Source organism: Lacerta agilis, chromosome 1 (assembly GCF_009819535.1).
Source record: "Lacerta agilis isolate rLacAgi1 chromosome 1, rLacAgi1.pri, whole genome shotgun sequence".
NCBI lineage: Eukaryota > Metazoa > Chordata > Lepidosauria > Squamata > Lacertidae > Lacerta > Lacerta agilis.
In genome coordinates this window covers 5,574,711-5,602,472 of record NC_046312.1, presented here as the reverse complement: position 1 = coordinate 5,602,472, position 27,762 = coordinate 5,574,711, and the positions used below count along the sequence as shown (strand labels likewise).

The window sequence follows — 27,762 nt, the reverse complement described above, 5'->3', positions numbered from 1 at the left end:
ACAAACGGCGTAAAATGTGACTAGAGACTTTTAATGTTAAAAATATTTAAACCCATGACCTAGTCGTAAAACACTCAGATAATGAAGAAAATCAACAAATATTTTTGCTTTAAATTCTTGACCACACGAAAGCTTAGAAACAAACTAGGATTAGATACCCTACTATGCTAAGCCCTAAACATTGATTAGCCATTATACAACTTCTCCGCCAGAGAACTACAAGTGAAAAACTTGAAACTCAAAGGACTTGACGGTGTCCCATATCGACCTAGAGGAGCCTGTCCTATAATCGATACTCCACGTTTCACCCAACCTTAACTAGCAAAATATCAGCCTATATACCGCCGTCGACAGCCTACCCTATGAAGGTCTAACAGTAGACTCAATAGCATCACCGCTAGTACGTCAGGTCAAGGTGTAGCAAATGTTAGGGTAGAGATTGGCTACATTTTTTATAATAAAAAACACGAAAAGTACTATGAAACTGTACATGAAGGTGAATTTAGTAGTAAAACAGATAAGAGTGTCTATTTTAACAACGCTCTGGGACGCGTACACACCGCCCGTCACCCTCCTCAAACAACATAAACTATCTTTATAATCCAAGAAAGTTAAATAGAGGAGGCAAGTCGTAACATGGTAAGCGTACCGGAAGGTGTGCTTGGTTTAACAAAAAGTAGCTTATAAAAGCACCTAGCTTACAACTAGAAGATGTCAAACACTACGACCTTTTTGAGCCTAAAAACAAGCCAATCAAACATCCAAACCTGCCTTAAAACCTAACCAAAACATTTATTTCGGCCAGTAAATGAGATTAAACCCCACCATTTGGCCTCAGAAGTACCACAAGGGAAAAATGAAAGAATAATGAAAACTTAAGCAAAAAATAGCAAAGATAAACTCCTGTACCTCCTGCATCATGGTCTAGCAAAACATCATCAGACAAAGAGAAACTTTAGCCTGATTCCCCGAAACCAAACGAGCTATTTTTTGGCAGCAAATAGAGCACACCCGTCCCTGTAGCAAAAGGGTGGGAAGACCAAAAAATAGAGGCGAAAAGCCTATCGAGCTTGGTGATAGCTGGCTACTCATAAAAGAATTTAAGTTCAACTTTAGGTTTTTATAAGACTTCTTAAACTTTTCCTTCTCAACCTAAAGAAATTCAATAGGGGTACAGCCCTATTGAACCGGAATACAGCCCGAACCGAGAGACTTCCTTATTTCCCTTTTAGTAGGCCTCAAAGCAGCCACCAAAAACTGCGTTACAGCACAAACAAAATAATTTCAATAACCCACACATCCTCCCGATATAGTCTGAGTTATTCTATACCAAAATAGAAGCACCAATGCTAAAATTAGTAATAAGAAATAGTTATTTCTCTTTGCACCCCCTTGAATCAGAACAGAAAAACTACTGATACTTAACAAAAACCAACCCCTTCTCATACCAGCTAAAATGTTGACTCAACATTGTCACCCCAACACAGGTGTGCAAAAAAGAAAGGTAAAAAGCCGTAAAAGGAACTCGGCAATATATTGTCCCAACTGTTTACCAAAAACATAGCCTTTAGCTTTACAAGTATTAAAGGTTCCGCCTGCCCAGTGACTCTTTAAACGGCCGCGGTATCCTAACCGTGCAAAGGTAGCATAATCACTTGTCCTCTAAATCAGGACTAGAATGAATGGCTAAATGAGGACTAAACTGTCTCTTACGGACCAGCCAATGAAATTGATTTCCCAGTACAAAAGCTGGGATATACTCATAAGACGAGAAGACCCTGTGGAGCTTCAAAACCAAACCACCCAGCATGCTCCTTGGATTTTTTAGTTGGGGCGACTTCGGAATATAAAAAAACTTCCAAAATGAAATAAATTTTATTAAGGTTAACACACCAAAATTAGCCCACTAGACCCAGCAACTAACTGTTAGTCTGATTAATGAACCAAGTTACCCCAGGGATAACAGCGCAATCTCCTTTTAGAGTCCATATCGACAAGGAGGTTTACGACCTCGATGTTGGATCAGGACACCCCAATGGTGCAGCCGCCATTAAAGGTTCGTTTGTTCAACGATTAATAGTCCTACGTGATCTGAGTTCAGACCGGAGAAATCCAGGTCGGTTTCTATCTATGCAGCACTATCTTTAGTACGAAAGGACCAAGATAGTAAGACCTCTTCCAAAAGAACGTCTTAATTAAAGTTACTGATTACTGCTAAAGTATTAAACATGCACCCCTTTCCCCCTAAACAAGGGCTTATTAAGGTGGCAGAGTCAAGTAATGCAAAAGACCTAAAATCTTTCTACAGGGAAGCAAATTCCCTTCTTAATAATGCATAAACTTTTTTCTCATATTATTAACCCTATCCTGTATATTATTCCCATCCTCATTGCTGTAGCATTCTTAACTCTGCTTGAACGCAAAATTTTAAGCTATATACAACTACGAAAAGGTCCAAACGTAGTAGGGCCCCTTGGACTATTACAACCCGTTGCTGATGGTGTAAAACTATTTATTAAAGAACCCCTCCGCCCAACACAGGCATCTCCTATTCTATTCATTTTAGCACCAACCCTAGCCCTCCTATTAGCCCTAATAATATGAGCTCCACTACCGATGCCATACTCCTTAGCAGATATAAACCTAGGCCTTCTATTCCTACTAGCTCTTTCAAGTATGATAGTTTATACAATTTTATGATCTGGATGAGCATCAAACTCAAAATATGCCCTAATCGGAGCCCTACGAGCTATCGCACAAACAATCTCATATGAGGTTACCTTAGGCATCATTCTCCTCTCTGTTATTATACTTTCCGGCGCTTTTACAATACACACCCTAATAACCACACAAGAACACACCTGATTAATCTTCCCATTATGACCCCTTGCAATAATATGATTTGTCTCAACCCTAGCAGAAACAAATCGCGCACCTTTTGACTTAACTGAGGGAGAATCCGAACTTGTCTCAGGATTTAACGTCGAATACGCAGCCGGACCATTCGCATTATTCTTCTTAGCCGAATACATAAATATTCTAATAATAAATACACTAACATGCATTTTATTCTTTAGCCCAACTACCACCATACAAATAGAACTATTCACAATAAACCTAATAATTAAGACCACATTACTAACCATGGTTTTCCTATGAACTCGAGCCTCATACCCACGATTCCGATATGATCAACTAATACATCTTCTATGAAAACAGTTCCTCCCTGCCACCTTAGCTCTATACCTTTGATATATCTCACTTCCAATTGCACTGTCAGGACTTCCACCAATAAACTAATCCTACTAGGATGTGTGCCCGAGAACTTAGGGGTTACTTTGATAGAGTAAACGACAGGGATTACAACCCCTCACCTCCTCTAGAAGAATGGGATTCGAACCCACACCTGAGACTCCAAAACCCTCCGTACTCCCATTATACTATCTTCTAGTAAAGTCAGCTAATAAAGCTTTTGGGCCCATACCCCAAAAATGTTGGTATAAACCCCTCCTTTACTAATGAACCCCATCATTTCATCCCTACTTATCTCTAACTTAGCCCTTGGAGCAATTATTGTCGCTGCCAGCTATCATTGATTTCTAGCCTGAATTGGATTAGAATTAAATACCCTAGCCATTATTCCAATACTAGCTAAACAACACCATCCACGAGCCACTGAAGCAGCAACAAAATACTTTATTATCCAAGCAACAGCTTCATCTATCATTTTACTTTCAAGCATCATTAACGCCTGACACACCGGAACCTGAGATATTACTCAACTTACCACACACCCCACCCCTACCTTATTAACAATTGCCTTAGCTATAAAATTAGGCCTTGCCCCAATACACTTTTGACTCCCAGAGGTCATACAAGGAATCAACACATCAACTGCCCTTATCATAACAACCTGACAAAAACTACCACCAATAGCACTACTATATTTAACTACTCACCAACTTCCAACTATAATCGTGTTACTCCTAGCTGTTTTATCAGTCCTAATTGGAGGTTGGTCTGGCTTAAATCAAACCCAACTACGAAAAATTATAGCATTCTCATCAATTGCTCACCTGGGTTGAATACTTACTATCTCAACCATCTCCAATGAACTTCTACTCTTCACCCTTATAATTTACTTACTAATAACCACTTCCATATTCATAACACTAATTTTCTCAACAGCAAAAACTACTAAAGACTTAGGGGTATTATGAGCAACCTCCCCCACACTCTCTACAACTACAATAATTACCCTTATAGCACTAGGCGGCCTCCCTCCATTAATTGGCTTTACTCCTAAATGACTTATTTTACAAGAATTAACAATTAATCATCTCACCCCTCTAGCAACTTCAATCGCCCTGACCTCCCTACTAAGCTTAATATTCTACATGCGTTTAACATATGTTACAACACTAACTATTTCCCCAAACACAACTAATCTTTCAATAAAGTGGCGATTCAAACCCACTAAAACAATCAACCCCTCCCCATTAATTATACCCACACTACTCCTACTACCCATTACCCCATTAATTCTAATCTAGAAACTTAGGTTAACTTCAAACCAGAGACCTTCAAAGCCTCAAATAGGGAACCAATCCCTAGCTTCTGTTTAAGACCTGTATAATTTTAATATACATCTTCTGAATGCAACCCAAACACTTTAATTAAGCTAAGGCCTAACTAGATGGACAGGCTTCGATCCTGCAAAACTTTAGTTAACAGCTAAAAACCCTACCCAGCGGGCTTCCATCCGTCTTCTTCCCCCGTTAGAAAAAAAACGGGGGAAGCCCCGGCACCTTTAAGGGTGCGTCTTCAAATTTGCATTTTGACGTAAACACCTCGGAACTAGGTCTGATAGGAGGAGTTAAGATCTCCGTAAGAAGGTTTACAGCCTTCTGCCTAATTACTCAGCCATCCTACCTGTGTCACTTATTCGTTGATTATTTTCAACAAACCATAAAGATATCGGCACCTTATATTTACTCTTTGGCGCCTGAGCTGGTATATCCGGCACAGCCCTTAGCCTTCTAATCCGAACAGAATTAAGTCAACCTGGCACCCTCCTTGGAGATGACCAAGTATATAATGTAATTGTTACAGCTCATGCTTTCGTTATAATTTTTTTCTTAGTTATACCTGTTATAATTGGTGGATTTGGGAACTGATTGGTTCCATTAATAATTGGTGCCCCTGATATAGCATTCCCACGAATAAATAACATAAGCTTTTGACTCCTACCCCCTTCTCTTCTTCTGCTTTTATCCTCCTCCGGTATTGAGGCTGGCGCCGGAACTGGTTGAACTGTTTATCCACCCCTGGCCGGAAACCTCGCTCACGCAGGAGCATCAGTTGACCTCACTATTTTTTCATTACATTTAGCTGGGGTTTCTTCAATCTTAGGCGCAATTAACTTTATTACCACCTGCATTAATATAAAACCCCCTAATATAACACAATACCAAACCCCTTTATTTGTTTGATCAGTTTTAATTACAGCCGTATTACTGCTTCTATCCCTCCCCGTACTGGCCGCAGGTATTACAATACTTCTTACGGACCGAAATCTAAATACATCATTTTTTGACCCTGCAGGAGGAGGAGACCCAATTCTTTACCAACACCTATTTTGATTCTTTGGGCACCCTGAAGTCTACATCCTAATTCTCCCAGGATTCGGCATAATTTCTCACATTGTCACATACTATGCAGGAAAAAAAGAACCCTTTGGCTATATGGGTATAGTTTGAGCCATAATATCAATTGGTTTTTTAGGCTTTATTGTATGAGCTCATCATATATTTACAGTAGGAATGGACGTCGATACCCGAGCTTACTTTACCTCAGCCACAATGATTATTGCTATTCCCACAGGGGTAAAAGTTTTTAGCTGACTTGCAACCCTTCACGGTGGAACCATTAAATGAGATGCAGCCATACTTTGAGCTCTAGGGTTTATTTTCTTATTTACTGTGGGGGGTCTTACAGGCATTATTTTAGCCAACTCCTCATTAGATATTGTCCTCCATGATACATACTACGTAGTTGCCCATTTCCACTATGTTTTATCAATAGGGGCTGTCTTTGCCATCATAGGCGGATTTGTTCATTGATTCCCACTCTTTACAGGATACACTCTGCACAACTCATGAACAAAAGCTCAATTTGGTGTAATGTTTACTGGCGTCAATATAACATTCTTTCCACAACACTTCCTAGGATTAGCAGGCATACCCCGACGCTATTCTGATTATCCAGATGCATACACCCTTTGAAACTCCATTTCATCAATTGGCTCTCTAATCTCACTAACAGCTGTAATTATAATAATATTTATTATTTGAGAAGCCTTAGCAGCTAAACGAGAAGTACTTACCCTCGAATTGACTAACACCAACCTAGAGTGACTTCACGGCTGTCCACCTCCATACCACACCTATGAAGAAGCAACCTATGTACAAACCTCAAGGGAGGGGGGACTTGAACCACCTCTAACTAGTTTCAAGCTAGTCACACACCCTCTTATGTTTCTCCCCTTATAGGGTTCTAGTAAATTAATTACATAGCTCTGTCAGTGCTAAATTACAGATTAAAACCTGTGAACCTTAGTGGCACATCCAGCACAACTAGGTTTCCAAAATGCAGCCTCCCCTATTATAGAAGAGCTCCTCCACTTTCATGATCATGCACTAATAATTGTCTTCTTAATCAGCGCTCTAGTTCTATACATTATTAGCCTAATATTATCAACAAAACTTACTCATACTAACACAATAGATGCCCAGGAAGTAGAAATAATCTGAACCATCCTTCCCGCAATTATCTTAATTATAATTGCACTTCCCTCCCTTCAAATCCTCTATCTCATAGACGAAGTCAACAACCCCCACCTTACTATTAAAGCTATTGGACACCAGTGATATTGAAGCTATGAATACACAGACTACGAAAACCTATTATTTGATTCATATATGACCCCAACATGTGACCTATTACCTGGAAACTTTCGCCTCTTAGAAGTAGATCACCGAGTTGTAATTCCTACAGAATCACCAATCCGAATTTTAATTTCAGCAGAAGATGTTCTACACTCATGAGCAATTCCAGCACTTGGTATTAAAACAGACGCAGTCCCAGGTCGACTTAACCAAACAACCTTAATTACATCCCACCCAGGTCTATTCTATGGCCAATGTTCAGAGATTTGTGGCTCAAATCATAGTTTTATACCCATCGTAGTAGAATCAACACCCCTAAAACACTTTGAAGACTGATCTAAACTAATAGTAAACTCATCACTGAGAAGCTACATTCAGCACTAGCCTTTTAAGCTAGAGAGGGGAAAACAGTTTCCCTCAGTGAAATGCCCCAGCTTAATCCCACCCCTTGATTTATAGTCTTTACTCTAATCTGAGTATTCCTCATCATATTTTTTACAAAAACCTTAAATAACAACCCCCCCCTCACAACCTCACAATGTTATAAGCAACCTAGTAACCACCACTGAATCTGACCATGACTTTAAGCTTCTTTGATCAATTTAGTATCCCTAACATCCTGGGCATTCCTTTAATAATCCCAGCTTTATTGTTCCCTCTAATTATTTGATTTACAACAAATCGCCTCATCCAAAACCGATATTCAACCATTCAATCCTCTTTCACTTTTTATATTACAAAACAAATGATATTACCAATTAACACCACAGGGCATAAGTGAGCAGGCACCTTTGTAACAATTATGTTGATACTTATACTGTTCAACACACTAGGCCTGCTACCTTACACCTTCACCCCAACCACTCAACTCTCAATAAATATAGCCCTTGCTATCCCAACCTGATTAATAACTATCTTTATTGGACTACGAAATCAACCTACCGCCTCATTAGGTCACCTTCTACCGGAAGGCACCCCTACTTTACTTATCCCTATGCTAATTTTAATCGAAACTGTTAGCCTACTTATCCGACCTATTGCATTAGGAGTACGACTAACAGCTAACTTAACAGCCGGACATTTATTAATCCAACTTACCTCAACAGCAGTATTTGCCCTCCTAAATACTATAACCATTACAGCATCCATAACCTTAGTTGTACTTATTCTGCTAACTTGCCTAGAAATAGCTGTTGCCTTAATCCAAGCCTATGTATTTGTACTACTTCTAACCCTCTACCTACAAGAAAACATTTAATGACCCACCAAGCACACCCGTTTCACATAGTAGACCCAAGTCCCTGACCATTAACAGGAGCTATCGCCGCATTATTAATGACATCAGGTCTAGCAGCATGATTTCATTTTAATAACACTAACCTAATATACCTCGGCCTAGTTGTCTTATTATTAACAATACAACAATGGTGACGAGACATCATCCGTGAAGGAACTTATCAAGGACAACATACAGCACCCGTACAAAAGGGACTACGATATGGCATAATCTTATTTATTACCTCAGAAGTACTATTCTTCGCAGGCTTCTTTTGAGCTTTTTATCATTCAAGTTTAGCCCCAACCCCAGAGCTAGGAAACCAATGACCACCGACCGGAATTGAACCCTTAAACGCCTTTGAAGTTCCACTGCTTAACACTGCTGTCCTATTAGCCTCTGGAGTAACAGTAACATGAGCCCACCATGCTTTAATAGAAGGCAAACGAAAAGACATAATTCAAGCACTTACCTTAACAATCTTACTTGGCTTATATTTTACAATCCTTCAAGCCGCCGAATATCATGAAGCCCCCTTCACAATTTCAGATAGCGTCTACGGCGCTACTTTCTTCGTAGCCACAGGGTTTCACGGCCTTCACGTAATTATTGGCTCAACCTTTCTTCTTGTCTGTCTTATTCGACAACTATCTCACCATTTTACAACAAATCACCATTTTGGATTCGAAGCCGCTGCCTGATATTGACACTTTGTAGACGTCGTATGATTATTCTTATATGTATCAATCTACTGATGAGGCTCATACTTTTTTAATATAATTAATATAGATGACTTCCACTCATCCAACCTCAGCACAAACCTGAGAAAAAGTAATGAACCTTGTAACAATACTTATTATTACTACTTTAATTTCAACAATCCTTATCTTAATTAGCTTCTGACTCCCCCAAATACTACCAGACATAGAAAAACTCTCCCCATACGAGTGTGGGTTTGACCCATTAGGCTCTGCACGACTCCCCTTCTCTATCCGATTCTTTCTAGTAGCCATTTTATTTCTTCTTTTCGACCTAGAAATTGCCCTCTTACTCCCAACCCCCTTAGCAACAAATCTTCCTTACCCTACGATAACAATCACATGAGTGTACACAATTATTACCCTTTTAACCCTAGGCCTCATCTATGAGTGAACACAAGGCGGTCTAGACTGAGCCGAATAAGGGGTTAGTCTAAACAAGACCATTAATTTCGACTTAATAAATTCTGATATACCAGAACCCCTAACATGTCAACAATCCTTTTTCTATTAAACACCTCATTTTTACTTGGCTTATTAGGCCTATCATTTCATCGCACCCATCTTATATCTGTTCTTATCTGCATTGAAGCAATAATACTAATCCCATATTTAATAATAACTACACTTATATCTTCTACTAACACCCCAACTACTGCCATACTACCCATTCTACTTTTAGCATTATCAGCCTGCGAAGCCAGCACAGGACTAGCTCTCTTAGTTGCTACAACTCGAACACACGGAACAGATCACATGAAAACTCTTAATCTCCTAAAATGTTAAAAATTATTATTCCAACAGCTTTATTAACACCATCCGCTCTTTTACTCAACCCAAATATTCTCTTCTCAACCATAGTTGGATATTCGATACTTTTATCCCTTCTTAGCCTTTTAATGTTTAATCACCCAATACTCCTTAAAATCTCCAATGCAACTACTTATTTTACTACCGACACTACCTCAACCCCTCTTATTATCCTCTCTTGCTGGCTCCTTCCACTTATAATTCTGGCAAGCCAAAACCACCTAAAGACCGAACCCTTATACCGAAAACGCATGTTTTTAATGACTTTATCAACCCTACAAACAACTCTTATTTTAACCTTTTCTGCCTCAGAGTTTATTCTATTTTATATTCTATTTGAAGCCACCCTGATTCCTACTTTAATTATTATTACACGTTGAGGAAACCAAGCCGAACGTTTAAATGCCGGCCTCTACTTTTTATTTTATACACTAACAAGCTCCTTACCCCTTCTAATTGCTATACTATATCTAAACAACAAATATGCCCACACCTCAATAGAACTTTTTTACCTTAATCAACCAGAACTATCTTCTACAAGCCCTAACCCCATGTTCTGACTAGCTTCTCTTTTAGCTTTTATAGTTAAACTACCACTGTATGGTCTTCACCTTTGACTTCCAAAAGCTCATGTAGAAGCCCCGATCGCTGGTTCAATAGTACTTGCCGCAATTTTATTAAAGCTCGGTGGATACGGCCTCATTCGTATACTACCCATATTAAACCCCCACCCATCAACCTTCATGTATCCAGTTATAATTCTAGCCCTATGGGGTATTCTAATAACTAGCTCCATCTGCCTACGACAGACAGACCTAAAAGCCCTCATTGCTTACTCATCTGTAAGCCATATAGGCCTAGTAATCACCGCTATCATATTACAAACACCATGAGGCCTAACTGGAGCTATAACCCTTATAATTGCACATGGTCTTTCATCCTCAGCCCTATTTACCCTAGCAAACACCAACTACGAACGCACACACACCCGAACTCTTCTCCTTGTTCGAGGCTTACAACTTGCCCTACCCTTAATATCAACCTGATGACTTCTTATTAACTTAACTAATATAGCCATACCACCAACAATCAACCTTATTGGTGAACTTACAATTATTACTTCCCTGTTTAACTGATCACATCCCACTATTATTATTACCGGAACTGGAACACTTGTTACCGCTATTTACTCTCTCTACATATTTTTAATAACCCAACGGGGTGTTATCTCAACTCAATTCCGTCTATTTTCCCCCACCCACACCCGAGAACATTTAATCCTAACCCTCCATCTTCTACCTATAGCCCTTCTTATTCTTAAACCAACCCTGATTTCAGGCTTGTTCACCTGTAGATATAGTTTATCAAAATATTAGACCGTGACTCTAAAGATAGAAGCAAGATCTTCTTATTTACCAAGAGGTGTATGAACAATTAGAGCTGCTAACTCAAATAACTAAGAATAAAATCCTTAGACCTCTTACTTCTATAGGAAAGCAGTAATCCATTGGTTTTAGGCACCAAAAATCTTGGTGCAACTCCAAGTAAAAGTAAGAATGCACGACCTCCTCCTTCATTCAACCATACTAACAGTTCTCTTCATTTTAATCCACCCTATTCTCACAACAATAAACCCCATCCCTCTTATAATAGGATGAGGTATACTTTACGCAAAAACCGCCGTACAACTAGCATTCAAAATCAGCCTAATCCCTCTAGCCATTTTTATAAACTACGGAATAGAAGCTTCAATAACTAACTTTACATGAACCAATATCGCCAACATAGACATTAATATCAGCCTTGTTTTAGATATGTACTCACTTACATTTATCCCAATTAGCCTATTCGTCACATGATCTATCCTTGAGTTTGCCAACTGGTATATATCATCAGACCCTTATATAACTCGATTCTTTAAGTATCTCCTAGTATTTCTATTAGCCATACTAATACTTGTAACAGCTAACAACATATTTCAACTATTTATCGGCTGAGAAGGAGTAGGTATTATATCTTTTATACTAATTGGCTGATGATTTACACGCCCCGATGCTAACACAGCAGCCCTCCAAGCCATTATCTTTAATCGCGTAGGAGATATCGGACTAATACTAGCACTTGCTTGACTAGCATCACATCTAGCAACCTGAAACATCCAAGAAATAACCATTCAAACCAAAAATCCACCCCTCTTGCCTCTATTTGGCCTAATCCTCGCCTCAGCCGGTAAATCTGCTCAATTCGGATTACACCCATGGCTCCCTGCAGCTATAGAAGGTCCAACACCTGTCTCAGCCCTACTACACTCCAGCACTATAGTTGTTGCCGGTGTATTCCTTCTAATCCGACTTCATCCTATCTTAAAAAATAATGAAATTGCCCTAACTATTTGCCTATGTCTAGGGGCACTTACTACGCTATTTACAGCTTTATGTGCCCTAACACAAAATGACATCAAAAAAATTATTGCTTTCTCAACTTCCAGTCAACTAGGCCTAATAATAGTTACTATTGGCCTTAACCAACCTCAACTAGCCTTCCTTCACATCTCTACCCATGCCTTCTTTAAAGCCATACTATTCCTATGTTCAGGCGCAATTATTCACAACCTTAATGACGAACAAGATATCCGAAAAATAGGGGGCATACAAAAAATATTACCAACCACAGCTACATGTCTAACTATCGGAAGCCTCGCCCTTACAGGAACTCCTTTCCTATCAGGTTTTTACTCAAAAGATACAATTATTGAAACTATAAATAGCTCCTACTTAAACGCCTGAGCCCTAGCAATTACACTCTTCGCAACAACACTAACTGCCACCTATACGATACGAATAGTCTTTTATGTTCAACTTAATACACCACGAACAACAACATCAGCCATAAATGAGCTACCCCCCACCCTTACTAATCCCCTTATTCGCCTCGCTATTGGAAGTCTTTTAACAGGCCTAATCCTTGTAACAACCCTACTTCCAACAAAACCTACCCCAACCACAATGCCTACTACCATGAAACTCTGTGCCCTAATTATTACCATTTTAGGAGCCCTATTTGCCCTACAAGTTGCAAAAAAAACGACTTGACTTATAACCACTAAACGACTAAAATATCAAGAATTCTCTAACCAACTAGGATTTTTTAATCCAACACTACATCGCCTTTTCCCACTAACTTCCCTATTCTCAGGACAAACTATAGCCCTACACATTAACGATCTACTTTGACTAGAAAAAACGGGGCCAAAAGGACTCATCTCTTTAAACCTCCCTAACATTAAAGCCAGTACCACCGCACAAAAGGGGTTAATAAAATTTTATCTTTCAATCTTCATCATTACTTCAGCATGCTTCATCACAATTTTATGAACCTAACAACACGAAGACTCCCCCGCACTAACCCACGAGTTAATTCTAATACAACAAACAACGTCAACAATAATGCTCAACCACAAATCAACAAACCTCCTCCACCTAAATAATATAATAATGACACACCACTTAAATCCACACGAACAACGGATAACCCACACGAATCTATCCCACTAACCCCTAAACTAATAAATTCCCCTTCACCAAACATGAACACTAATAATACTATTAAAAAAACATAACTGATTAAATAACCCCCTAAATTACCCCAAGACTCAGGAAATGGATCTGATGCTAAAGCAACAGAATAAGCAAAAACAACTAACATACCACCCAAATAAATTAACAAGAGTACAAGAGACACAAAAGAGCCTCCTAACAAAATTAAAACCCCACACCCTAAGCCAGCAGCAATAACCAAACTTCCCGCCCCAAAATAAGGAGATGGATTACACGCAATTCCAACTAAACTAATAACAAAACAAACTAAAAAAAACTCAATGAGGTATATCACCATTTTAATCTGGCCTTACACCAAAACCTGCGACTTGAAAAACCGCCGTTGTATTCAACTACTAAAATTAACCAATGACGCTTAATTTACGAAAACAACACCCCATCTTTAAAATCATCAATGCCTCCTTCATTGACCTCCCAACTCCATCTAACATCTCTGCTTGATGAAACTTTGGATCACTACTAGGCCTATGCCTCATTATTCAAACCATTACAGGCCTCTTCTTAGCCATACATTATACTGCAGATATCTCCTCTGCATTTTCATCTGTAGCCCATATTCACCGAGATGTACAACATGGATGATTAATTCGTAATCTACACGCTAACGGCGCATCCATATTCTTTATCTGCATTTACCTCCACATTGGACGTGGGTTATACTATGGCTCCTACATCTATACTGAAACCTGAAACATTGGAATCCTTCTCCTTCTAATAGTGATAGCCACAGCTTTCATAGGCTATGTATTACCATGAGGACAAATATCCTTCTGAGGAGCTACCGTTATTACTAACCTTCTCTCCGCAATACCTTACGTAGGCCCAACTCTTGTTGGACCATCAGCGGCTGTGGTGAGGACTGCAGGGCCTGCTCCCTTCCAAGGCCTTTTCCAGCTGGCCTAGGGGGCGGGGCCCAAACCTCACACTCCCAGCCATAAAAATGACACTCTAGTGCTTAGAGAGTGGGGCTAGAAAATGTCCTTAAGCTGTCGATGGCATTTCAATTTTTCTCCTCCTTTTTTTTCCTCCTTTTGGGTTGTTGGGGGGGGGTGGCTGGGTGGGGTGGATATTTTGTTGGGGATTAATTTTAGTATAATTGTTCTGTTTTTGTTTTATTGGTTGTTGTATAGTTTTGTTTTGTTTTAAGGGGTGGGATCAGAGCTGCCTGGGAGTGGGCCTCAGCCAACAGAATGGCTGGGGCATGTTCCACAGGGGGGGATGCACTAGTACACCCGATCTCAGTGATCATGGGCAGGAGGAGGAGTCACGCTAAAACCAGACCATGTCATTACCGAGGAGGCAGGCTTAGTCGTTGTTTGAGGACTATCCCTGCCTCCGGGTCTGGTCCTGACCGGACGGATACTGGAATCAACAAGGGATACCCACATGACCTGAAAGTGTTGCTGTGTAATGCCAGGTCAATGATGAACAAAACTACTGCCATCCACGACTTGATTGTGGATGGAGGATTTGACCTGGCATGTGTAACAGAGACTTGGTTGGATGAAGCAGATGGGCCTGTCCTTGCCGCTGCTTGCCCACCAGGTTTCTCTTACGCACAGCAACCCAGGCCATCTGGGCGGGGAGGGGGGGTTGCAGTGATTTTTAGGAAGTCATTAGTTTGCACCAGGCGTCCTATTGGGAAGACCGAGTTTTCTGAGTGCATGTTCTGGAAGTTGGGCAATAGGGGCAGTACAGGATTCCTTTTGGTGTACCGACCTCCCCGCTGCACCAAGGATTCCCTGTCCGAGCTGCTTCAGGTCGTGGCGGATGTGCTCCTGGAGACACCTAGCTTGGTTGTCTTGGGGGACTTTAATATCCATGCCGACACGACCTTACAAGGGGCCGCTCGGGACTTCGTGGAAAGCATGGCCTCCATGGGGCTGTCCCTGAATAAGTTTGGCCCAACTCATAGCCGCGGACATGCCTTAGACCTGGTATTCACCTCTATGGATGTTAGTGATCTGACATTAAGTAAAAGTGAAACAAAAGAAGTGCCATGGTCAGATCACTTCCTGGTCCAACTGGACTTCTCCGCGACCTTTCCCCTCTGCCGGGAGGTAGGACCAATTAGGATGGTCCGCCCCCACTACTTAATGGATCCAATGGGCTTCCAGAGAGTGGTGGGGGATGTTTTATCCCATGTTGATGGCCTTTCAGTTGATTCCCTGGTGACCCGCTGGAACGTGGAGTTAACCAGGGCTATTGACTGTCTGGCTCCGAAGCGCCCTCTCCGATTGCATGGAGCCCGGACAGCCCCGTGGTTTTCCCCGGAGCTGAGGGCGATGAAACAGTCGCTGAGACGGCTAGAGCGCCGGTGGCGGAAAACTCATTCTGAATCTGACCGGACACTGGCTAGAGCTCAACTTCGAGCCTACCAAGTGGCAATGGCAACGGCGAAGAGGGCCTTCTTCACCGTTTCTATTGCATCTGCAGAAAACAGCAGCAGGAGACTCTTCCAGGTGGTTCGCAGTTTAGCAGAACCACCATCGTCATCGGGGCCTGGTAGGGACCCCAAGATCTCCTGCAATGCTTTTGCAAAGTTTTTTGCAGATAAAGTCGCTCAGATTCGGAAGGAGGTAGATTCCACCGTGGGAGCAGGGCTGGGGCGGGAGAGTGCTAGAGCTCTGTCTAGTCATGTTTCATGGGATCAATTTCAATCTGTTACCTCCGAGGATGTGGACAGGCTGCTTGGACGAGTGAAACCAACCACCTGTGTCCTTGATCCTTGCCCATCCTGGCTAATAAAAGCGAGCCGGGAAGGACTGGGCGATGGGCTCCGCGGGGTGGTGAACGCTTCCCTCTGTGAGGGAGTCTTCCCATACCCGCTGAAGGAGGCGGTCATTAAACCGCTTCTTAAAAAAACATCTTTAGACCCGGCCAATATGGCCAACTATCGCCCAGTCTCAAATTTACCATTCTTGGGCAAGGTGATTGAGCGGGTGGTTGCGGAACAACTCCAGGCACGCCTGGAGGATGCGGACCATTTGGATCCCTTCCAATCGGGATTCAGGCCTCATCATGGGACTGAAACTGCCTTGGTCGCGCTGGTCGATGATCTCCGGCGGGCTAGGGACAAAGGTGAGAGCTGTTTCCTAGTTCTGCTGGATCTCTCAGCGGCCTTTGACACCATCGACCATAACATCCTTCTGGACCGGCTAGAGGGGTTGGGAGCTGGGGGCACTGTTATACAGTGGTTCCGCTCCTTCCTTCTGGGCCGTGTTCAGAAAGTGGTGATGGGGGATGAGTGTTCAGACCCCTGGGCTCTCACCTGTGGGGTGCCTCAGGGTTCCGTCCTCTCCCCCATGCTTTTTAATATCTATATGAAGCCGCTGGGAGAGATCATCAGGGGGTTTGGGCTGGGTGTTCATCAGTATGCGGATGATACCCAGCTCTACCTCTCTTTTAAATCAGAACCAGTGAAGGCGGTGAAGGTCCTGTGTGAGTGCCTGGAGGCGGTTGGAGGATGGATGGCGGCTAACAGATTGAGGTTGAATCCTGACAAGACAGAAGTACTGTTTTTGGGGGATAGGGGGCGAGTGGGTGTGGGGGACTCCCTGGTCCTGAATGGGGTAACTGTGCCCCTGAAGGACCAGGTGCGCAGCCTGGGAGTCATTTTGGACTCACAGCTGTCCATGGAGGCACAGGTTCATTCTGTGTCCAGGGCGGCTGTCTACCAGCTCCATCTGGTACGCAGGCTGAGACCCTACCTGCCCGCGGACTGTCTCGCCAGAGTGGTACATGCTCTAGTTATCTCCCGCTTGGACTACTGCAATGCGCTCTATGTGGGGCTTCCTTTGAAGGTGACCCGGAAACTGCAATTAATCCAGAATGCGGCAGCTAGACTGGTGACTGGGAGGGGCCGCCGGGACCACATAACACCGGTCCTGAGAGATCTACATTGGCTCCCAGTACGTTTCCGAGCACAATTCAAAGTGTTGGTGCTGACCTTTAAAGCCCTAAACGGCCTCGGTCCTGTATACCTGAAGGAGCGTCTCCACCCCCATCATTCAGCCCGGACACTGAGATCCAGCGCCGAGGGCCTTCTGTCGGTTCCCTCACTGCGAGAAGCAAAACTACAGGGAACCAGGCAGAGGGCCTTCTCGGTAGTGGCGCCCGCCCTGTGGAACGCCCTCCCATCAGAAGTCAAGGGAATAAACAACTACCTGACATTCATAAAATTCCTAAAGGCAGCCCTGTTTAGGGAAGTTTTTAAACTGTGATATTTTAAATGTATTTTAATGTTTGATGGAAGCCGCCCAGAGTGGCTGGGGAGACCCAGCCAGATGGGCGGGGTACAAATAATAAATTATTATTATTATTATTATTACGGCAGAGAAAACCATTCATACCTTACCATGTATGAATAAGCTCTTATTATCTCCAAAATCATAATAAAGAGATCACCGCAAACCACAAGAGTGACGACAATCCCCACTATTGATAGCATCAGTTGTTCCGAAGCTGTCAAGCTTATTTGTGCCTCGCGTCAAAGCTAATGAGCAAGTACCGGTTTATTTTTCTTGGCCTCCATGCATCTCTGAAAGAAAGAGGTAAACTGGAAAAGTAGGACTTGCCACCATCAAGAACTTCAAGAACTAAAAAAAGCAAATAAATATGAGAGCCAGTGTGGTGTAGTGGTTAAGAGTGGTAGACTCGTAATCTGGGGAACCGGGTTCGCGGCTCCACTCCTCCACATACAGCTGCTGGGTGACCTTGGGCTAGTCACACTTCTCTGAAGTCTCTCACCCCACTCACCTCACAGAGTGTTTGTTGTGGGGGAGGAAGGGAAAGGAGAATGTTAGCCGCTTTGAGACTCCTTCGGGTAGTGATAAAGCGGGATATCAAATCCAAACTCTTCTTCTTATTATTTTCTCCTCTGAGACTTGAAAGTGTGGCTAGACCCAATGCAGCTTCAAACATTATGAGAGATCTGAACTTGCTGAATTTCAATTGCCTCTTTCCAGAAGCCAAAAGCGGCCCTTCCGTCTTCCGCTATCTGGCCCCTGGGACTCTCCCAAACCACACCCCCTTTCCCTAGACCACACCCCTACCTGGCACTGCTTTGCACCCTCTTCCGAGCTGAACTCCAATAATACTTCTTGCTTGGGGGAAGGGTACATGCATGTGCAAGCGTGTGCAGAAAGTAGCCTGCAAAACAAAGGTAAAATTTACATACATTGCTCCACCCACTTTGGCATCTGGACCCGCCCATCGGCAGAAGCAAAGGTTCTGAGAAGCAATAGGCAAAAACTGATGGGATGTACTAAAAGGAATGACAAGGATGACCCACCAGAGACAACAGCCAGAGGAAATAATGGGAGCTGCAAATGCAAGACTCCATTGGAATAGATGTGCCATTTCCAGTTACAGGTAGGTAGCCGTGTTGGTTTGCCATAGTCAAAACAAAATAAAATAAAAAATTCCTTCCAGTAGCACATTAGAGACCTGTACCTGAAGAAATGTGCATGCAACTAAGTTAGTTATTGGTATGAGCTTTCGTGCACACGAAAGCTCATACCAAGAACTAACTTAGTTGGTCTCTAAGGTGCTACTGGAAGGAATTTTTTATTTTATTTTGATGTGCCATTTCCAACAGACATTCTTGTCATTTTTTCAGTATATGCCAAGATGGGCAGCACCTTAAGGGATCGCATGTCAGAGCAAAGCACAGCCCCTTATAACGGGCAAGGGACTTTCCTATGCACTAAAAGCAGCAGAGCCACTACTGTTCGGCATCCATGGCTTTTGATTTCACCGCCATCGTTGCTGCGAGTTAAGCCTAAACTCTTCCTTAAGGGTAACCGAGGCAGACCGCCCGCCTTTGGAAAGGAAAGGATGGGCAGGATAAAGCTCAAACAGAGCATCAGCTACAAAAAGGGGTTTTCTGTGGGGGGTGGGGATAGAGAAACTCTGCTTTTTTGTGTCGCTTCCCCACCCTCCTGTTTTTACTGCTTGAGTAAGGCAGGCACTGGTGGAGGGCAAATGAGCAGACCAGCGGGAAATTGCTAGGTTGTTTTAACCAGGGGTGGGGTTTTAACTTGGGTGGGTGTTGTATTATCTGGAGGGTGGGGCTTTTAAAAAATGTTACGTGTTAATTTGGATTTTTGTATTGGTATCGGTGGGCTGGGGGATTGTTTAGAGGCTTCTGTTGGGGAGCGTATTTTTTTTATTAGTTTATATACATTAGTATTGTTAATTGTTGTAATTATTTTTATTAAGTATTTTGTGCTGCTGTAACTTTGTGTTGTGAACAGCCCTAAGACCTACAGGGTATAGGGCAGTATACAAATTTAATAAGCAAACAAACAAAAGTGGGGACTGCTTGTGGATGAGAGTGGGACCTGTCACTCACTGGAGGTCTGGTTATGCAGAGGTACAATTCACAGGTGCTGTGCCACCCATTTTGGATTTACACTACCCATCAACCCCAGCCAACACAGCTGATGGGAATCACAGCCCCAAACATCTGGAGGGTGCCAGGGTTGGGGAAGGCTGATATAGAGGGTGGCCATCTTTTTCCAAGTTCTGCTAGTAAGCATCTGGAGGCCACTGGCTGTTCACGGTAGCAGACAAGGTGCCGGGATAGGTTGACACTGGTTTGACACAGCAAAGCAGTCCTTCTGATCTAATACCAAGAGCAGCGGTGTGTGAACTCTGCTGGAATGCATGAGCAATCACAACGGCAGCTTACGTGGTCATTCATCAGTCTCTCTTTATTCGGTAAAAGGGCTGAAACCAGCCCCATACGCACATGAACGAAGCATGTGAACGAGCCAACCCTGTCATCTGTCGAATTCTGAATCACGAGTGTCCTCTCTGGCTCCCATCAGGAAGAGACGCAGGTGTGCATCCAAGCACCGCAAAACCAGCGCACTGCTTGTCGAATTACAACCAATTATCCTTTAAAAACTGGCAAGAGCCCAACTCCAGGCGTCATCTAAACACGTCGCTTTTTGCAGCTGTTGCAGCTCACCGCATTCTGCTGTTTTGAAAACCCTCGTGACCTCGGCAGCGTCACGCTCACTTTCCCCCACAAGTTAGCTGGTTCTAATCAGCAGGACCTTCTCCTGCAGCAGAGTGTCATTTGACGTTACCGCTCAAAATCACAAACTTAAAGAGAGAACTGCAAGCAGATAGAAGCAAACACCCCACCACGCAAAAAATCAGCATTACCAAAGCAGGAAGACTGCTAGGGTAAAATCCTGGCTGTGGATACGAAAAATGGCAAGGAAAGAAAGGGAGATAAGAAGAAACTAAGCATCCCGCCAGACCAGTGGTTTTCAAACTGCAATCTGGAGAGTCCTGGGGCTGCTTGTGGATCTGCTTTCGTATGCAACAGGTCCCTGGTTAAATCCCAGGTAGGAATGGGAAAGTCTCCTGGTCTGAAACCCTGAAGAACCACTGCTAATCAGTGTAGAACAGTGTTCCTCAAACTTGGTTCCCAAGCTGTTACTGGATTACAACTCCTATCATCCCTGACCTTGACCACTAGTCCTGCTAGCTAGGGGCAATGGGAGTTGTAGTCCCACAACAGCTGAAGATCCAAGTCTGAGAAACATTTGTGTAGGTAAGACTGATCTAGATGGACCAATCGTCTGACTCGGCACAAGCTAGATTCCCACGTAGGAAGCAGCAGCGAAGGGCAGAAATCCACTTGTTAAGAACATCAAAGCGCCTGGCTTCTGGGTAAAGGGAATACCGGTAGCTCATCTAGTCCGGCATCCTGCTCTCAGAGTGGTCAACCAGATGCCTCAATGGGAAGCCTGAACAAAGGAGCTGAGCGCAACAGCCCCTCTCCCCACTTGAGATTTCTACCAACTGCTATTGAGTGGCATGGATCTGTATCTAAAGACTTCCGGTGGAGCTGCAGCCATCGTCGGATCGTGGAAATTCCCTCTCGGGAGTTCCGAGCGTACTGAGGGGGATTAGGGGTCGCGCAAAGGCTAAGCGGACCCGGTCACCTCAAGGGGGGTTACCTTGAGGGCTAAGGTACCCGGCAGCGTCATTTGCTGCGCCCCAAACCCCACTTGAGATTTCTACCAACTGCTATTGAGTGGCATGGATCTGTATCTAAAGAAGTCCATGGATCTGTATCTAAAGAAGCCATGGACGTGAAGAAGAGTTTGGATTTGATATCCCGCTTTATCACTACCCCAAGGAGTCTCAAAGCGGCTCACATTCTCCTTTCCCTTCCTCTGTGAGGTGAGTGGGGCTGAGAGACTTCAGAGAAGTGTGACTAGCCCAAGGTCACCCAGCAGCCGCATGCGGAGGAGCGGAGACGCGAACGCGGTTCACCAGATTACGAGTCTACCGCTCTTAACCACTACACCACACTGGCTCACGTGTCATCTCCCTGCCCCAGTCTGTTCTGGACCTCCCACCAACCCTCTGGAGCAGATCTGGGCAGGAAAAGGGGACAAGGGGGTGGGGAGAGAAGGGGGGAAGTCCTTGCACTAAATAGACAACTCTGTTGGGTACAACCCATGGCTTTGGACGCAAGGTTGGGAAAATTCCAATTAGGAATCAGGTTGTGTTAACACATTTTTATTTTCTTTTTGGAAAATAATGCAGTACAAGAAACGCAACAGACGCAGTTAATTCAGCCCAATCACGCAGCTCAGTTCCTACGGTCCTCCAGACAGCCAAATGCACAGAAAAGCACACATGTTTAAGTTACTGTGACCTTTGAACCCACAAACTGCTCACAAGGGAGGGGGGGCATAATGTGGGTTTTCTGGAAAACAACTAGCAAAATAAAACTGCCCTCAAGGAAAGAACAGGTCTTTTGAGCAGCAAATGGTACCCCTGTGGTTTTCGCACCTATGTTCTAGGCTTGTATGGCTAGGAGGCAGCTTCAAAGGATTCAAAATATCTGCTGGAAAAACCACTTAACATAACTCTCCCAAGTTGTAAACAGGACTGCTTTGTGCGCAAGGAGAAATTGCCGCCGCTGGAGGGCATTTTGAAAAAGTCACTTATTGTTTGCAATTGTGCATTTCTCTAAACTGAAAGCGTATTTGGATTTTCATGGGCCACTACGCTCCAATAAGAAACAGGGAGGGGGAATCATCAACCATGTCTCCCCAGCTTATGTTGTTTTAAAAAAGATAAAATCAGAAGGTCGAAAGACACACAGCATTTTGATAGCAAAAAGCTACATCTATGCAGGCTCCCAGCCTACCCTTCCCTTGTGCACATACACCAAACGGGAAAACAGCACCGTGAGGTTTTAAGGCTAAACTACACACAACCGCTAGGTCTATGTCAGCTGGAGAAATGCTTCAGGATGCTAGGCATAAGCATGACATTTTGAAATTTTTCCAGTCCATTTCAAAGATATCTGTCTGTCTCTCACTTTTATTTCTTTGTACCGTGTACATTTGGGGGAATGGGGAATAACTGAAAACAAAAGCAGTGGTGCAATAGAAACAACACAGAGATGGCTATTGTTTTTTAAGTTTAAAAGAGTCAGATCAAAATGGTGTGCTAAAAAAGCAGCCATCAAGAAGCAAAAACAACAACATGCAGAAGTTCTCAGCAGAAGAGATCAAAACCTTTTCCTGCTTGGCAGGGGGTTGGACTGGACGGTCCTTGTGGTCTCTTCCAACTCTATGATTCTATGAAACCACCATTCATTAAAAGCACAGGCTAGTGAAGTCATCACCCAAGCACCTAAAACTTAACCCTGCATGTGTTCTCTGTGGAGAGGATATGCTGTAGTTGGGTGCTGCCCTCTGAAAGGGCAGCACCCAACACATTTGCCACCCGCTGCCCCTCCAGTGTTGGAGACACCCAGAGAACAGCCTCCAAAAGGGACCCCCAAATGCCTGTGGTTTGTATGGGAGTGGGCAGTCCTTACCTGTGCCCTGAGTCATAGCCGTAATGGGTGCCTGAAAGTTAAAAACAGCACTCTGAATTGTATCCAGATACAGGCAGGAGGGCAGTAGAGCTGTTTTAAAACACAAAAAGGCAAACAGGTGTGACGTTTCCCTTCTTTTCAAGGACTGTAGTTTAGTGGTACAGCACAACTTTCCAAGTTTCAGTCCTTGGCATCTTCAGGTAGGGATGGAGAGCTGCTTGAACTCAATGTGGACAATACGGGGCTGGGTGAATCAATGCGACTCGGGGTGCAGTTTACTACACTCCTACCCTCCTCACTTCAGGAAATGATCTACAACTACTCCTGTGTGCGCTCCCTCTATGTCTTCAGAGTCAAATACACTATCTAATCTTCCACCACACAAAACTCTAAGCCCCCAAGTGCGAGTTGTGGGTCAACCACCAGATTTCTACGAGACACTTCTTTAGCCACCTGCAGACTGGCGCAGTTGGAGAAACCTGGCCGATCTTGTTCCTACAAAAGATTTCCCCCAGCTAACGGGGTATTCCACATGCAACATTCAGAAACCAGTGTGGGTATGGCACGGATCAGCAGCTGTCAGTCTGAACAGCTTCACCGCTGAAACAGCAGGTCTCACCCAAGCTCCAACCCTCCTGAAAATGGAAACAGGCAGTGTCTAGATCAGTAGGTTCTCATGATGGCCCAGTATCTTGTTCTATAAACATGTGAGGTCCTGTTGCAACTGATACAGGAACATAGGAAGCTACTTTATATGGAGGTCAAGGACATTGGTCCATCTAAGCTCAGTATTGTCTACACTCATGGCAGCAGCCCTTCAGGATCATAGAATTGTAGAATTGTAGAGTTGGAAGGGACCCCAAGGGTAATCTTGGCCAACCCCCTGCAATGCAGGAACCTCAACTAAAGCATCAATGACAGATGGCCATCCAAACTCTGCCTGGAAACCTCCAAGGAAGGAGAGTCCGCCACCTCCTGAGGGAGACTGTTCCACTGTCAAACGGCTCTCACTCTTAGAAAGTTCCTCCTGATGTTTAGTCGGAATCTCCATCAAGCCATGGGTTCGAGTCCTCCCTCCAGAGCTGAAGAAAACAAGCTGGTTCCCTCTTCCATGTGACAGCCCTCCAGATATTTGAAGATGACTCTACTAGCCACGATGGCTATGCTCTGCCTTCACAGTTGGAGGCACTAATGCCGGGGGAGTCTGTTCCACTGCTGAACAGCTCTTATCTGTCAGAAAGTTACTCTTGATGTTTAGTTGGAATCTCCTTTCTCGTAACTTGAAGCCATTGCTTCGAGCCCTACCCTCTGCAGCAGGAGAAAACAAGCTTGTTCCATCTTCCATGTGCCAGGGTTTTAGACAGGAGACTCTTCCAGCCAAATGTATTGCTCTGCTTTCCTTGGGACCACATCAGTGAGTCCAAGAGGGGGGTCTTTCGTCTGGGCAGCCCAGGGCCTCCATGCACACTGGCCAGGCTTGCACCCCGGGTAGGTCGCTTCAGTACCGCTAACACAGCTGTTTGACTTCACCCCTGGAGGCGCACTCCATTGTCTATTGAGTCAGATGGATGGCAACAAAAATAACGGCCCATATACGATGAAATGTGTGCAAAGAGATCTGAGCCCAGCTGTTGTTTTTTTAATGTATTTTCTAGAAGGGAGCAACTCACACAAGACTAGGAAGAAACAGGGTGAGCGTAAGGGAGTGGCGTTGATTGTTTAATGACTGTTCATCACCCAAGTTTTTATTTCAGCTGCTGCCATGCGTTTGCTGAAAACCCAATAAAAACCGCTGATAGGCAGTGCCATGAAACAGCAGGCACATGCTGGATGCAGTGCCAGCACAACTAGTGAATGAGACTCTTTCACTCCCTAGCTGTTTGGACACTCCTTCCCTCTTTTGCACTCAGTATCCCAAACACACCCAGTCCCCGAAGCAAAAGATTATCCATTTATTAAAGAGGAAACGCACGGCAGAGAACTTGCCAGCTATGGTTTCAAAGGCCAAACTCATCACAAGTGAAAGTCCAGAGGGGAAGCGACGTTTATGAGCGGAACAAGTGCATTTACATGTTATGACTGGGGAGAGAAGAGTCAATGGTAGACTTGAGGAAGCTATAAACCGTAAGAGAAAAGCTGCAGTGTATTGCCTACCTTCTTAAGAAGGCGCTGATCAGAAATTACGCCAGATGTTCCACTCCCAGTTTATGTCAGCCTTGGGACCAACACTTCAGATCGGCATCTGAAGAGGGGGTTTTATTATCCCCCATCATTAGCTTGCAAGCTGCTATCAGATGCTCTGAAGGCACCTGGTGGTGTAGTCTCCATCTCTGAAGCTAAGGAGGTCAGTGCCTGACCATTCCTTCTCACCGCTTATCTTAAGTCTCATTTAGTATTTTTTTTTTTTTTTAACAGAATTTATTGGCATTTTCACAAAACAACATAAACCCAACCCCCACACCTACAAATATCAAAACAAACACAAATACAATTACACATACACATAATGTCAGGATTCTTCTTCTTATCTGTATATCTTGCTATAGAAAAAAAAAAAAAAAAAAAAAATTCTAGTTCCGAATCTTGACACTTGACTTCCCCCGCCTATACACCTTCGGTTTTAATACAATACACTTTCTCCTTAACATCTTTTCTCCATAGAAGTTTAACTTATCTTGATATAGAAAGAAAAAACACCTTTGTCTTATCTTTTGCATTATAACCTAAAACTTAACCAAATATTCTTAGAGCTAAACTTATTTCTTCTATCATTTAGCATGCTGCTTTTAACTTAAATTCAATATCTCCTTACTTATTTAAAATAAACTTATTTAACAAACTTCACACTCCGATTTCGGATACCATGGCAGACCATCTATGTTATACAATGATTAATTCAACCCACTCCCCTTTTGTCCATTGTCTTCTCCTGTCTTTCACCAGAACCGAATCCCCTATTGTATGCTTCTGAATGTCCACAGATCCAGGTTACAACCACAACAAACCCTGCATCGAGCTCCAAGATGTTCATCCTCTGCATTCTGAGCTTCTCCGTAGCTTTGTACCAAAATTCTTCTTCTTGTAGAAATCTTAATTCTCTGTCCCTCGACCCCGAGCTGCCACCTCGGAATCTAGATATTAAAAAACTTTCCGTTTCAGGGTTTCTGCCACCCCCTGAAAACAGTCCCTGTTCCAATCGGATTTGCTCTGCCATCTCAGACCATCCTTCCAGCACATCTTCCAGCTCTTTGCAAAAGTCTGTTTCCATTGAGTAAATTTTTTGGAAAGCCTCCTCTGTGGAATACAGATTATTTCCATTTATAATCCCACACAAGACTCTTAATTTTCGATTAGCCAGCTCCAATTGAAAGACAGTGAGCTTTTCCTCTACCTCCCAGTCCTTCTGTGCCAGCATGAGCGCAAAGTCCAACATCTTCGGGGAAGGGAGGTGGGTATCAAATTACATTTCCTGTCTTTTTCCTCCTTTGTCTCAATTTTCTCCTGCGCAATTCCAAATCGCCGCCATTTCTTCCGAAGCCAGAGTATAAAGACCAAAACTTCAAATGGAGATATTTTTCCTCAATTAACCCCTGAGAGGGAATCTCTACAGAGTCAGTTTTCAAATTCCAAGCACTTTCAAGTGATTAGTGTAGCAGCAGTCACTTAAAGAGTTAATTCCTTCCAACCCCCGAAGGGAGAGAGGCGGGCTGCCTTTTCTTTTGATCCCAGAGCTTTTCCCGAAGTACAAAGAGTCAGTCAATTACTCACAGCTTCTGGTTTCTTAGCAACTTCTTAATGACAGGTAGAACAGAGACGCTCCTCACGGACTTTGCCGCCGCATGTAAACATCCCGGTTGGGGCATGTCCCCTGAAGCCCGACTCCGTGGTCCCTTCACCCCCACTCCCCCCTTACAGGGGGCGCGGGGGAAGGGTTCGGAGCACAACGGGCATAGCCGGGGAGCCCAGGGCGCGGGACGCTCTTCCCGCGCCCCAACCAGAGCCCTGCATGCGGCTGCAGGGCTCCTAACCCCCGGGATGAACTGGGTGCCTCGCCACCGAAGCAACCCAGGACCATCCGCAATGGCGCCAGCCGCCGGAAGTCCTTAAGTCTCATTTAGTATTGGGCTTCTCTGTGTGCTTGCTTACAAGATCCCCTCCAGGGCACCCTGCTGGTTTCCAAACAGATTCAGACTTCTCAACAGTCGGAGGCACAGCTACTCTTGATTTCATGGGTTCAAATGTCTAGCCAACCTAATTCACAAAAAATACAGCTCATCTCTATGTATAAGTAAGGCACAACATGCTTTCTCCACTTTAGTAACGAGACAACATTGCACAGTCACACATAATCCTGTAAGCATAACAAACCCTGGAAAAGAGAAGATGGGAAATGCAGGTTTGGCTAACGATGAACTCCAGACCATTCATTATGGAGCTCAGTTGGGAACCAAACTACCGGCAGGCCCTACCCCTAAAGTTCAAATGTGCTTTT

The 27,762-nt window shown here is 43.6% G+C and overlaps 1 protein-coding gene and 6 pseudogenes across 1 annotated transcript in view; 6 read left to right on the top strand and 1 right to left on the bottom strand.

The window, feature by feature from the left end:
• Positions 1-27,762, bottom strand: part of FBXO34 (F-box protein 34) — a 75,176-nt gene that overhangs the window by 39,928 nt on the left and 7,486 nt on the right. The gene's annotated exons all lie outside the window — the stretch shown is intronic.
• On the top strand, positions 732-6,550 carry LOC117056820 (annotated as a pseudogene).
• On the top strand, positions 4,697-7,305 carry LOC117060384 (annotated as a pseudogene).
• On the top strand, positions 6,615-7,305 carry LOC117060373 (annotated as a pseudogene).
• LOC117056900 lies at positions 7,514-8,989 on the top strand (annotated as a pseudogene).
• LOC117056665 lies at positions 9,053-13,286 on the top strand (annotated as a pseudogene).
• LOC117056743 lies at positions 11,363-13,757 on the top strand (annotated as a pseudogene).